The sequence below is a fragment of the Lissotriton helveticus genome, chromosome 11, assembly GCF_964261635.1.
Source record: "Lissotriton helveticus chromosome 11, aLisHel1.1, whole genome shotgun sequence".
Classification (NCBI taxonomy): Eukaryota; Metazoa; Chordata; class Amphibia; order Caudata; family Salamandridae; genus Lissotriton; species Lissotriton helveticus.
Genome location: NC_136072.1, coordinates 118764127 through 118777321, shown reverse-complemented (window position 1 = coordinate 118777321; position 13195 = coordinate 118764127). Strand labels below are relative to the sequence as shown.

The 13195-nt window shown below is 39.8% G+C and overlaps 1 long non-coding RNA gene across 1 annotated transcript in view; it reads right to left on the bottom strand.

The window, feature by feature from the left end:
• Positions 1–1152: 1152 nt before the first annotated feature.
• The window catches only part of LOC144791521 (uncharacterized), a 61183-nt gene continuing 49140 nt past the window's right edge, over positions 1153–13195 (bottom strand). Inside the window, exon 3 of the long non-coding RNA XR_013602411.1 lies at positions 1153–1691. This is a non-coding gene — a long non-coding RNA (uncharacterized LOC144791521). The remainder of the gene's footprint in view (positions 1692–13195) is intronic.

Sequence of the window (13195 nt, the reverse complement as noted above, 5' to 3'; positions counted from 1 at the left end):
ACTATCAACAACTTGCTAACATTTTGTGAATGATTGGATTTAAAATTCAAAATGAAGGAGTCCTGCAATTGGTGGGATGTGAGTTTGGTTGGATGTAGAAGTCTAAACAGGTTGAAATGTATGTGCAGATATATTGAGAGGAGGTCACAATTTTATACTCTATGATTTTGTAGTTCACACATTTCACTCGATGTCTGATGTGAAATCTTCTTTTAAAAGCCTGAGGTAACAAGGCAATCAATTCAAGAGCTGAAACAGATGGGAGTCATTACAAGGATCAATACTGTTGTGTCAGCAGCATTTACAGTTAAGTGATCAGAAAGATGCAGATACATCCTAATCTTGTCTTTATTGGCCGTGTCCTCTCTACTACATTTCCACTTCTAGTGCTGGGGAGATAATCTCCACTATCCTGTTGCTGCGAAATGCCTTATTAGAACCACCCTCAGTTACTCCCACTTCCGGCCTCTCCCCATCTACCCCCAGGAAGTGGATGTAAGTTTCCGGCTGGTGTCCCTGACATCCCAAGGTCCTAGTGTCCTCACAAAATGGCAAATACTGACAAAGAGTTAATCGAACATCTGATAAAGAGTGCAGCCAATAAGTGGGTAAGTACTGACAAGGATACAATTCCTGCAGTTTTATAGAGCAGAGTCAGTACAAATATCACAACTAAGGAATCAGCACAATTGTTGACATTGCGTGGAGTCACTATTACAAGAGTTGATACAGACAAGTAGTCTTTAGGAGGGCTGGTACAGTATTTAGCCAGTAAAATGCTCAGTACTTACAAGGAGTCAGTGTAAAGGTTCATAGAAAGTGGAGTCCGTACAAGCGTCGGGACTAAATATTTCCAACAGCTGATACACAGTAGCGTCATTCCAAGGGTAATTACAATGAAATGTCAATACAAGGGCTGGTAAAGAGTGACCATGGATCACAACTCCCACAAAAATAGTACAAGCAAAGTATGTGTGTATATGTATGTATATGGTATTTGCATAGTGCAAACCTAGACAAAATGCAGCGGAGCATTGTAGTGGGTCAAAGATGGGCATATGGTCAAAGACTGATCGGAGAAGTAGCTGAGTTGAAGATGGTTAATGATGTCTTATAATAAACACATTACTCTGGGAAGGATAAATTCATGTGTTTTTATTTATTTATTTAACAGCTATATCATTTTGAATGGAATGTTGCACAAAAGAACATCACATTAGACAACACAAACTATGGATCACATTGTGAACATTGACCAGAATGAGCTGAACTTTGTTAGCAAATACAATCACCTAAGTACAGGATTATAAAATAATAAGAGACAGCTTGAATATGTATACTTACGGAGCATTTTTGGCTATGTAAGTCCATGGTCATTCTTTGGTTTCAACAGTCAGAAGATGCCACTTTTAGACTGTTTTACACTACTGCAGTTAAGGGCTTGCCTGTACAAGTAGTGGAAGTGAGATTCAGTGGAGGATGGAGGTGAAATGACCACTAGCTTGATGCAGTGCATGGTGATTTTGTGACATAAGAAGGTTCTGGTTGACAAAACTTAGAAACAGCAAATATGAATATCCACTAGCTAAGAATTGTGTCTCTGTTGTTCTCCGCTTGTTCTTCTAGCTGCTTCCTTACCGCCAAAAGCCTCCTCCATTTCACCTCCTCGATTTTCGGTAACTGCAAATGCTCTGCGGAAAACAAAAGACAAGACAGACATTTACTCAAATAAACCTTCTCCAGGGCAGTCTTTCTTTTCAGAGGACTAAAGTTTTTTTTAATTGTGGGTGATTTTTTTGTATTTGTAAAATGAAGGCTTAACATTGAGATCAAGGAAGGTCCTGTCCACAATAGAAGCAGTACACTAGAATGACTTTTCAAGGGTTATCTTAAAGGCGTATGCTACTGAAATATTGTAACCAAAATATTGTCTGACAGAAACATTATGTACTAAATATCATTTACACAAATGTTTACTTTTTGGGGGTTAATATTAGAAAATCTACGCCCAGTGGTAGAATACTTTTGTGAGATATATTTAGGAAACAATATTTCTGTAAGGCGATATTTTTGCAAACTCAAAACCAGGTTGAAATATTAGTGAAATATGTCGGGTGAAGTTTAACACCACAGAGTTGTATAGTTGTAATCCAAACTACAACACTTGACCACAATGACTGACCCTGAACACTCTATTTTACCTCCATGTTCCTTATTTACTTTCCATGATAATCCTGTGACACAGGCAAGAATTCAGACCCAGCACCATTTGAAAATGAGGTATATATATGTTTACACTTGAATGTCCAATATATATTCCACAACAACCAAGTAACTTGGAAAGAAAGAAAAATATGTTTCCCACTAGCTCATCATATATGCTCCTTCCTATATTGAATAGACATTTTTGCACAATGTCAAATAGTTTTTTAAGAGCAAGTGGGACAAGGTGCAAGACCCCAGTGCAAATGTTAGCCATGGGCAAGTATGTGATGGCCCATGGAGAGATATTTCATATTGATTTCAGAGATGAGCATGCTTTAGGGCGACCGAGGAGACATTCATGCTCCTGTGAATCCATGGCCTCTTCTTGTGTGTCACAACCCCAAGTCAGGCCAGGGGACAATCACCCCTTGCCGCAGTGTCAACAAGAGCCTTAATCCCAGAGCTCGCGGGCTCGCGAGTGAAAGTGCAGCAAAAGTTATTAAAAGTGACAAATAAAGGATGACAAATAATCAATACAGGCCCTGTTTACTGCTTGCACAGACTGATAGCAAGTAATAACACTTCGACATGGAGGCAGAGAAGCTGCCAGAGAACTTTCTCTGCTTCAAGGGAGATTCCTGCTAAGGGTGGCGGCTCCTTATTAGGGCCACGAGCCCTGGGGACATTACTCAAGGGCTGCTTTTTAATAAAACACAGCAGTTACACTGAAGACGCATCATTTTTCCAGAACACTTATATCACTGATGCACTTAGCCTGAAGACCAGAGAGGTGACAGTAGGGTGAGTGAGAAAGAGTATGCTCAGATATCCATGGGACTCTCATTACATTACTTTAGGTGTTCCCATAGGAGAGAGATATATCCTACTAATACACTAGTAGAACAATAGGCCATTGTATTAGCAACAAATTGGAAATTCACAGGCAACCTTTGATTTTGAATTATGTCCTGTAGGAAATTGCCATAGGTTTTTAGTGAAAAGATGCTACTGCCTGTGCATAAGTGTAAGTGGTTCCTCATTACTGGCCTTCAATTAATTCTCTGAGTTGCTTGCTTGCTCCTCCACTAGCCCAAGTGATAAAATCACTTTTTCACTATTTCCCACCCATCTGTTCTCAAAATATAAAGTTGAGTTCTTAAAAATTTGAATTTTTTATGATGGTGCATACCTTGGATTCGAATATGTATGTTAGTGCAACCTTGGATTAAAATGTGTATGTTGTGTTACCTTGTGTAGCTTTTCCTTGTGAGTGACTTGACACTCCAGCAAGAGAAATGTTTGTTAAATTAAACTCGTTGAAACTTTGGTGAAAACAAGGAATATGCTAAAACACTGCTAATGTCCAAATTTTCAAGCGGAATCCCAATTGCAGGGAACTTTGTGACCTTTGTGTATTTTTCATCCTTTTTTGCTAAGAAATTGTTTCCGCTTAAATAAAAAATAAAAATAATTCTAACTCTGGGAGTTCCCCAAACATGTATGCCTGTGGAGACGGTGGTCCTAAGAAATCTGACTGTCCACACACGCACAAAAGGCCAGAGGGTGTGTGATACTTTCCAGGGCACATTGAGGCGCCGCCTGCTCTGTGCGGGGCACATGAACAACAGTGGCACATAATCGATAGGCGAGGGCCAGCTGTCACTGACCTGAAACAACTTTTCCCTCAGAGAAGTAATCAGACTTGGCACTTCAGATGTCAAGGTACAAAATGCCTCGTCGCCCTGGGGCCCTGGTGAGTTGAGGAGAGTGTGCAGTCAGGTCAAAACCAGTGCTGAGAATCTGAGAAAACCCACTCCTGGCCACCAAAACAGAAAGTGCCACATTGGCACGGCAGACTCTGTGAGAAGGGTGAAAACATCTAAAACGCGCAGGATAGGACTTCTTTTGAATTTTTTATTTTTACATAAAACTCACTGAAATTGCAGGTATTTCTACAGTAGCGAGGATAGTGGCACTTTTTTTGGGGGGGAGGAGGGGAGTTTTATATAGTACGAACTCGACCCAAAGGTATCAGGTATCAGAGCGCTTTACATGAGCACCAGTTGCGTTACAGACGGACACATTAATTTTGTTAGGCACAGGTAGATTAAGTCATTTGCCCAGAATCACAGGATGTTGAGCGTCCCTGCCAAGACTCAAAACCGGTTCCCCAGCTTCGAGGTCGACCACTCTAGCCCTTAGGCCACATCCTTATCCTGTCCCAAATGGCAATATTCTGTGGCTGGGGCATTTGCTGCATAAAATTATAGGTTGGCCTCATGTGCCACATAATCCATCATCTTCTGCATAAATTGCCGAATTTCATTTTTAAAACATTCAGGGTCAAACAGATCAAAAGTTACTAAAAACACTATTACGTGCATTGCCACACAGTGGCAAGCATCTTACAGTTGCTGATCACTGTACTTTGGAGTAAAACTGATACTAATGAGGTGAAACCTTTGCCAAGACAGGTAAAAAATGACAAAATAGTGATGCATTGCTCGAACAAACTATGCCACATTATACTGCAAAATTTGTCTGTCCCTGGTACATAATTTAGTCAACCCTGCTGAGTACTTAGGTCCTTCCCTGCCATCAGGGCTGTTTTAGTACTGGTGGCGACCTGTGCGACAATGTTTGTTGGCACCCCCCCATGACCACCTCATCACGAATTCCCTCACTACCACCATTTGACAATGCTCCCTAAGTCTCCATAACCACTGTCTCTTAGATTCATTTAGTTTTATAGCACCACCCATACCAGTTTACGGTGTCAGAACACTTTACATCACACATACGTTGCACGGAGACAATCATGCATGTATAAATCAGCATGTAGGAAATGTTACCTAAGACAGAGGACTACAATGTGTAGGAGTCACATGTGATCCATACTGGTAGGCAGTATAGTTTAAAAGACCTTGGTCTGGAAAAGCACAAATTCAGAATTTTAAATGTAACACCATTGTTATGATGAGTCAAAACTTTCTCCACCAGACAAAGCGTTGGTCTCTCTCCAGGAAGAACATTATTCATTGGAGTTATGGTGACATTTTTATTGATGCTTGAAAACTGCTGGGACAAGAAATGTGGCATCTGGAGCTTTTAAAACAATAAACATGGCGCCCCCAGCCCATGTCAGCGCCCGGTACGGTGGTACCGATCAAATCGCCCAAGAGCCGGCCCTGCCTGCCATATTGTTCCAGTACCTCTAACTGGCTTTTTTTCAGTAATCACCTTTTGTATCTTTTCGCAGACGGTATAGCTTCGGGACACTCTGGAGTAGCCGGGTGCTCTATAAATCCCATCACATTGATAAACAATTCTTTCCTGGATTGAGAAGAGCAGAAGTAGCGTCTCCCATACCCAGGTTGGTCAGTCCTTAACTACGATATATCACATGCTCCTGAAAAGCTCTAATGGATGCATGGGACTTTCCATAGAATTTTGAAGCAAGAAACATGTTGGCTTTGGGGAGATTATGTTTACATCTCCTTTCTGTTTCTTTTAAATCTAGTGGTTGAGTAGGAGACAGGAGTAAAGTTAATGGGTCTTCGCTTACACAAATTTAGTGAGTGGACATTGAAGTGAGACAATGCAGAGGATGGAGGTAGACCATGACTAGTTAATATTGGGTGAATTTAAGCTATGGTTTTATTATCCTGTGCCGGTAGATATCTTAGCACTATGTGTGGAGAAGGAAGGGGAACGATAAATAGATAAGGGTTGCATGATTGCTTCACACTCGCTGCCTTTATCCTCATACACTGAATATTCCATGCACCCCTGACCTCCTTCCTTCATTGACTTTCATCAATTTTATAGTCTTTAATAATGAACCTCAGGAGAGTACCTAAAAGTCGTCTTCTAGAAAAATTAGCCGGCTCCAGTGCTTTATTTGTAAAAATATAAGTGCCAGGCCCCTCTTCAGGAGGTCACTTTCGCTTACACCAGCCATTGCCTTTGCCAGTGCTACAAACTGCAGTAGCTTCTCAACAGTAATAAATCCCTCTTGTGTAGCACACACCTATTGACACACCAATTGACGCACTTATTGAAAGGGAAAACCTCAAACAGCCATTCTCCACTCAGCCATCCATACAATGAGACCAGTGTGATGCAAAAATATCTGTCCATTATTATAATGATACAATCCTTGGTATATAAAATATAACAATGCAGTAGTATCTCACGAACAATCTAAAATTTCATCGATTTGGATACTATCAAGCACAATTCATAATCTAGAAAACATCACATTATTTAAAAAAAAACAGGTCTCTTTATATTAACACTCTTTACGGTCTGTTCTAAATCTGTGTATAAACCAAGTTTCATCAAGTCAAAAACACTTCATTCCGTATTGTTCCATGATCATATAACAAGCAATGTCTCAAAATATTTATAAACAAAAAATCATATTGTACACATACTAAAATAATATATTACAAGTTGTCGATGCAGCGTTTCGGTGGTATGCAGTTGGTTTACCCCACCTTCTTCAGGACAAAGTGTTAAAAACAATAAATGTATATTCAGTTAAAGAATCCCTTCAATTGATATTTTGTCTCAATGGTCACCCTTTTAACTTCAGCAGTGATTCATAAAGCGTTCCTGCAGAGTCACTCATTAAAAAAAATAAAACTATTTCTTTAATTATCGGTTGGTATTCTTCAGTATAGTAGACTTTTCTTTCCTCTGTTCTATATTGTGTGGGGCTGTTTCCTTCTTTCTCTCCTAGTACTCCTCTGAGTCACACAGTGTTATCGTGCCAATCGAGTCTTTATGAAGCAAACTGCAGAAGCAACACAACTACTAACCATCACACTCCTACACGTTTGACACTTGTGACTATTCCAGGCCTCCAAAGCAATAAGAACGGCTTTGAGGATCGGTATTAATAATTTTTCATTTATACTGAATTATTTAACAACTTTTGTTATGATTTTCTCTAATGTAGACAAACATGTGCCACCCTTTGGCACACTGCAAAAGTGCTAGTGTCGACAATTAAGTGTGGGTGCTGAGCAACGGAAACCACCTGCTCAAATTAAGCACTGACTGGCTCACTAATACCTTTCATGAATGTATGTCATTTCAGGGCTGTCCTTGCATAGCAAACAAGTTTCATTGTGGTGTCTTGCTTAGTATGTTGCTTAAAATAGTGATTATGCTCTATAAGGTATGATTTACTGTTTGAGGAATCGGTAGGTATCTGCTAAAGGTGTCAAGTGCTTGCTATAAAAGATTCATCCTCTTATTAGACACAGGAGTGCCCATTTTGTTTATTGAAATATCATTCCTCATGGCCATTACATCACTCGCTACAGTGCTATGGCAGACTCTGTGAATGAGGCGTCATTAACTAAAATCCCCATACCAGTACCTCCTAACTCTTTATTTCTTCAAGGGAAACTTCAAACATGTCTGTACTATGTTAACCCTCCATATTGCATATAGATATATTATCCAGGGATTCTAGCAATATAAGGGCTAAAATATTATTATAAATTTCAGCCTGTTCAGAGCTCTTTTAAGGGAGGGATTCAAGGAATCCTTAAGCCCCAAAGTAATCCTGGAATGATATATGCTAAATCATTTCTGATTCCACACGGTATCTATTTGTCTATCTATCTATCTATCTATCTATCTATCTATCTATCTATCTATCTATCTATCTATCTATCTATCTATCTATCTATCTACCCAGCTGTGTATCGCCTTGTCTCTGTCACCTCAATCATGTCTGAGTTATGAATTTACAAGGATTGTAAAATATTTACACGTGGGCCTTTGAAAGTCTTGCGGTGTCACAAGCTGGTGGGTGATTTGAAGTTTTTTTTTTGGTTTTTTTCTACTCCCTCCTGGATTGTAAACAAAAACACCCCGGCACACAAAATTTTGTCACAAAAATTATCTAAAAAGTACAGAACGTGAGCACAAATTACAACATGTAAAGTAAGTTCTTGTTCTTTTTCTTTTTAATCCTTGAGTCTTCGAAACAGCCCTTCAAAACAGGCAACACATGTTTCGTCGCTTAACAAGGGAAATCATCCCGCGACTTTATTAAGGTTAAATTGTGGTGATATTTCCAACCCACAAGGGGTTCTGATTCTTGCGATGTCCACTAAGGTTGTGCGTCTATTCATATGGTCCCAGTGTCTTGCACAATCTCTGAATCGTAACGGTTGATGATAAGTCTACGGACGTTGCTTGCAGTGTAAATCCGAGTACGGAACACTGAATTGGATTCCCTCAGCAAAACTTCACTACTGTATTACTCTTTCATCTTGTGGAGACAGTGATCCTCCTAGAGAATTCAACCAGATGGTAAACCCAGGCTTCCTCCCATTTGAATCAGCATAATAACTATTAGTCTAGTGAACCAAAAGGTGAACAAATGGAGAACCTAAAGTAAAGAATGTAACAGTTTGATCAGTAGCAGTCAGTACATTGCTATACTCTCTGACCCAGTTATAAAAAATGGACGCAGGGCAGTTCAAAGCAGAGTTCATTAAGGCATTTCTTGAGGGTGAACAGCCATTGCATCTGATATATATCTGGTGGTTGTTAGTAGTCTGCAGACCACCATAGACCAAGTAAAGTCCAATGCAAGATCATTCTGCAACGTGTCAATAAACTAGAAATGTACATTGTGAGTCTAAATGGTAAAGGGAATACCAAGTTCATTGGGCAGTCAATATTGAACACCTTGAGAGTAACAGAAAGGCAAGTAAAGTGTGAAAAAAGAACTGGAGATTTTCATAAGTTGTGTTTTGGCATGGTTGGGTGTATGGTAGTGTGTTTGTATGTGTGTTCAGACATATAAAGCAGTATGAGTTTGTGTGTGCAAGTGTTTTCTTTTTTTTTATTTATAAAGTTTTTTATGCATGTTGGTGTTTGTATGATACATGGGAAATGGTGGAAGAAAAAGAGAGTGTGTTTTTGTGAGCCTGGTGTGTGTGTGTGCGCACGCACGTGGGCACTTGTCTCCACACATATAAAGGAGGGCCAGAGTGTATGCTTTCATGTGTGATGCACATGTGTTTCTTTTTAAACATTTTCCATGTTATTGAGAAATTATTCATTATATGGACCAGAAAGTAAAAAAGTAAAACTCAACAAAAGTTCTTTCATTCAGCCATAGATGCATTTAAACAACAATTTAAAGTACTAATGAGAACAATTTGTTAACAGATGCATTCTGCTGCTCCCATGTGTGACATGTGAACCTTGGTTACTGTGGTATCGGAATGATCAAGAACAATTCTTCCAGAAATACTGTGCATAGAAAGAAGGCAGTGCATTACACCACTCACAGTAAAACTGTTATTATGATATAGTAAGGTTGTTCACTATTTTATTTATTTACAAAGTCTGAATATGCCCAAACCCCAGCTTCAAGGTGGTGGATTGGTAAGTATAAAAGGGGTCGAGGTGGTTTCTGTTGAGGTGATGTCACACATATACATATATATTATATATGCATATATCTATATATATATATATATATGTGTATGTGTGTGTGTGTGTGTATATATATATATATATATATATATATATATATATATATATATATATATATATATATTCAGTAAAAAAGCAAAGGTTACAGGGACGTTATAGTTAGGTTCTGAATTTACTCACACAAAACCATAGAAATGCAGTTGGTATAGCTAGGGCCATTTCAAGTAACTATAACTCGTGTCCTAAGGTTACTATTTCTCATGGCCCCATCATGCACAGATTTCCCCTCAATTATTTCACTGCAAATGTTGTAGTGATAATATCAATGAGGCTATAGACGATGTCATCAATTATGTAATATGTGGGGTAATTAGCTATGCATGGTGAGGGGGCATGTTATAGTTACCCTAAGGCACAAGTTATGGTTACTTGAAATAACTCTAACAGCTGAAGTTCTATGGTTTGTGCATGTAAATTCAGAAACTAAATATAATTCAGAATATGAATGTTTTTTAAATGCTAATTCCTAAGCATAACGGCCCTGTAACCTTTTGGTTTTTTCAGTGATTTTCAGTTTTTTCTAATGCAGCGGAGGTTGCCTGCAGGGTGCTTCACACTGCCTTTGGCTGTGTGCAGCAGGGGTTTGGTCGCAGGACCTAACTTGTGGCCAGGCCCTACAGCCAACCCCTGCATGCATCCAGCCCCATGCCTCACCCAGCCTTGGTGTCTGAGTTGGTGTGTGTGGGTGCCTGAGTGTCTGAGTGGGTGTGTGAGTGGGTGCATGAGTTTCTGAGTGGGTCTGTGAGTGGGTGCATGAGTCACTGAGTGGGTCAATGAGTGGGTGCATGAGTGTCTGAGTGGGTCTCTGAGTGGGTGCATGAGTCTCTGAGTGGGTCTCTGAGTGGGTGCATGAGTCTCTGAGTGGGTCTATGAGTGGGTGCATGAGTGTCTGAGTGGGTCTGTGAGTGGGTGCATGAGTCTCTGAGTGGGTCTATGAGTGGGTGCATGAGTGTCTGAGTGGGTCTGTGAGTGGGTGCATGAGTCTCTGAGTGGGTCGATGAGTGGGTGCATGAGTGTCTGAGTGGATCTTTGAGTAGGTGCATGATTGTGTGAGTGGGTGTGTGAAAGCTGTGTGGGTATGCGAGTGGGTGTCTGAGTGGTTTTGCCGCTTTGTGAGTGGGTGTGTGAGTTACTCTATGGGTGTGTGAGTTACTCTATGGGTGCGTGAGTGGGTCTGTGAGTGAGTGGTTGTGTGGGGGTGTACATGGGTGTGTAAGTGGGTGTGTGAAAGCTGCGTGGGTCTGTAAGTGGGTCAGTGAGTGGTTTTGAGGGTCTGTGAGTGGCTGTGTGAGCAGCTGTCTGGGTGTGTGAGTGGAAGTGTGAGTGGTTGTGTAAGTGGGTGTGTGAGTGAGTGTGTGAGTAGGTGTCTGGGTCTGTGAGTGAGTTCTTAATTGAGGTCTGGATCTGCTGCTCTGAATCCAGGTGGATACACAGATTCCTGTGTGTTAAAAAAAAGGGTTTTAAACAGGTCCTTGCCCATGACTCCTCCATTAGTCCCATGGGTACCCTGACCCTTCTATCACTTTTTAATTTTACTTTCCCCACTGGGAACCGAGTCCTAATGAACAAAATGGCAGCTGAAGCTTTCCTCTTAGGTTGCCGCCAATCACATCATTGCTGTTGGGGAGTGGGTTTGCATATCCGAGGAAGATCCGTGGGGGATCCGCGTCCATATATATACAACTTTTTTACACTTAACATCTCTAAAACTGGCTGTAGTTGTGTCTAAAGGTCCTATGGGAATTACCATGGAGAATTTGTTTTAAGCCTAATATCTCTAAACAGATTTACATCAAATAATAAAAAGCACAATCTGCAGACCAAGGGCTAGCTTTCTGCAAAATTTGATCTAAATCCGCCAAGCAGTTCGGGCTGTAGATGTGTCTAGATGTCCTATGGGAATTAACATGGGGAAATGCTTTTTGGGACCCCACCTTTTTCTCAGTCCTCACTTCGTAAAACAACCAGAAACTTTCCAGACATTAGCTGAAGAAATGGGCAAATATATTAGGAAAATTTCATGAAGATTCATCAACTGGCACCAAAGATATAGGCAACTGAAAATCACCTTTTTGATGGAAACTAGGTCCTAACTATAACTACCTACTGGTGACTGCCAGAATCTGGAATTCTGTAATCGCTGTAGAAACGTCAGTCTCTGATTTCTTGTGATGCACCCAATTGCCGAGTATATAGAAAAGAAGTCAGAACTCAACTAATATAAGTTAATACAGTCAACTACAGATGTCACAATGCCTGCTGCCAGCTGCCGAAGTGAAAGATAGGGCGGGTCACGGAGCATAAATGAAGCAGCTGTACAAAGCAACAAAAACAGAACTTTTCTTTTCTTCCGCTCTATTTTAATAGCTTATAATGATAAGGAGAGAGATTATGTTTCGTTTTTGCACTCCTTAGAAAGAGAAAAGCTAGAATCTTTCTGTATGTTTCTACACATTCCAAGCTAGGGTCTTTTTTGTTTAATCAGACTTGTATTAAACTGTTTCTAATATCTGTTTAGCACAAATATCTAACAGGTTCTTAATTTATTTAATTTTGCACTAGAGGTTGTATTGTTATTCTTCATGTTTACCAAGATGCTCACTCTTTCATATGAAAAAATCTACATACCAATGTTTTAAGTGGTTTGTGCTGGTGTGACCCTGTATTATATGGGATAAAGTACTCCCTCGTGTACATGATAAGGTTATTGCAAGTCACATCGGGCTTTCATAACCTTATAAAAGAACTTGTTCCTCTATATGGTTATGGAACTCCTTGGTTACTTACAATATCCTGATAATGAACAGCAGGGGATACTTTATCCCATGTATGTATGCATACATGACTTTAATTGTCCTGCTGATGTTCGTTGTGTTGGAACAACATACGTTGCTTATTTTTTTTAATTGAGGAGACTTTGAATAAATAATTTAAAGAAAGACGTATATATTCAACTTTCACTTCTTTTTTTTCAAAATGGATATACCCATTCAAAAACTGAAAGAATGGCTGAATTTCATACTTTGGGGAATTTAGAGAGCTTATGACTCATATATTTAGTGTTAGTACTTGTACGGATGCCTTCCCATATTTCTATTGTATTTCTATGTTTAGTGCTGTGAGCGGCTGGCACGTAGTGGTTGGGCGACCATTATCTTGGAAACAGAAGTATGGAATGATTAATATCAGAGAGGGTTGGGGGTGTGGAATATCACTACAGCTGTTCACAAGGTAAATCGTAATAAGAAAGCAATTTAAAATGTGTTCTACAGCTGCCACAGTGAACCATGAGCGATAGTTAAAATGACCAAAGACAGCACAGCCTTGTTAAAAAGGAATTCTTAAGATTTTATATAAAATCTTACTTAAATAAAATGTTGGTGTCTTTGCTGAATTTTAAAACATGAAAAATTGCCGGAATTTTTCATTAAAAAAAGGGGCTGTCCTGGTCATAACACTT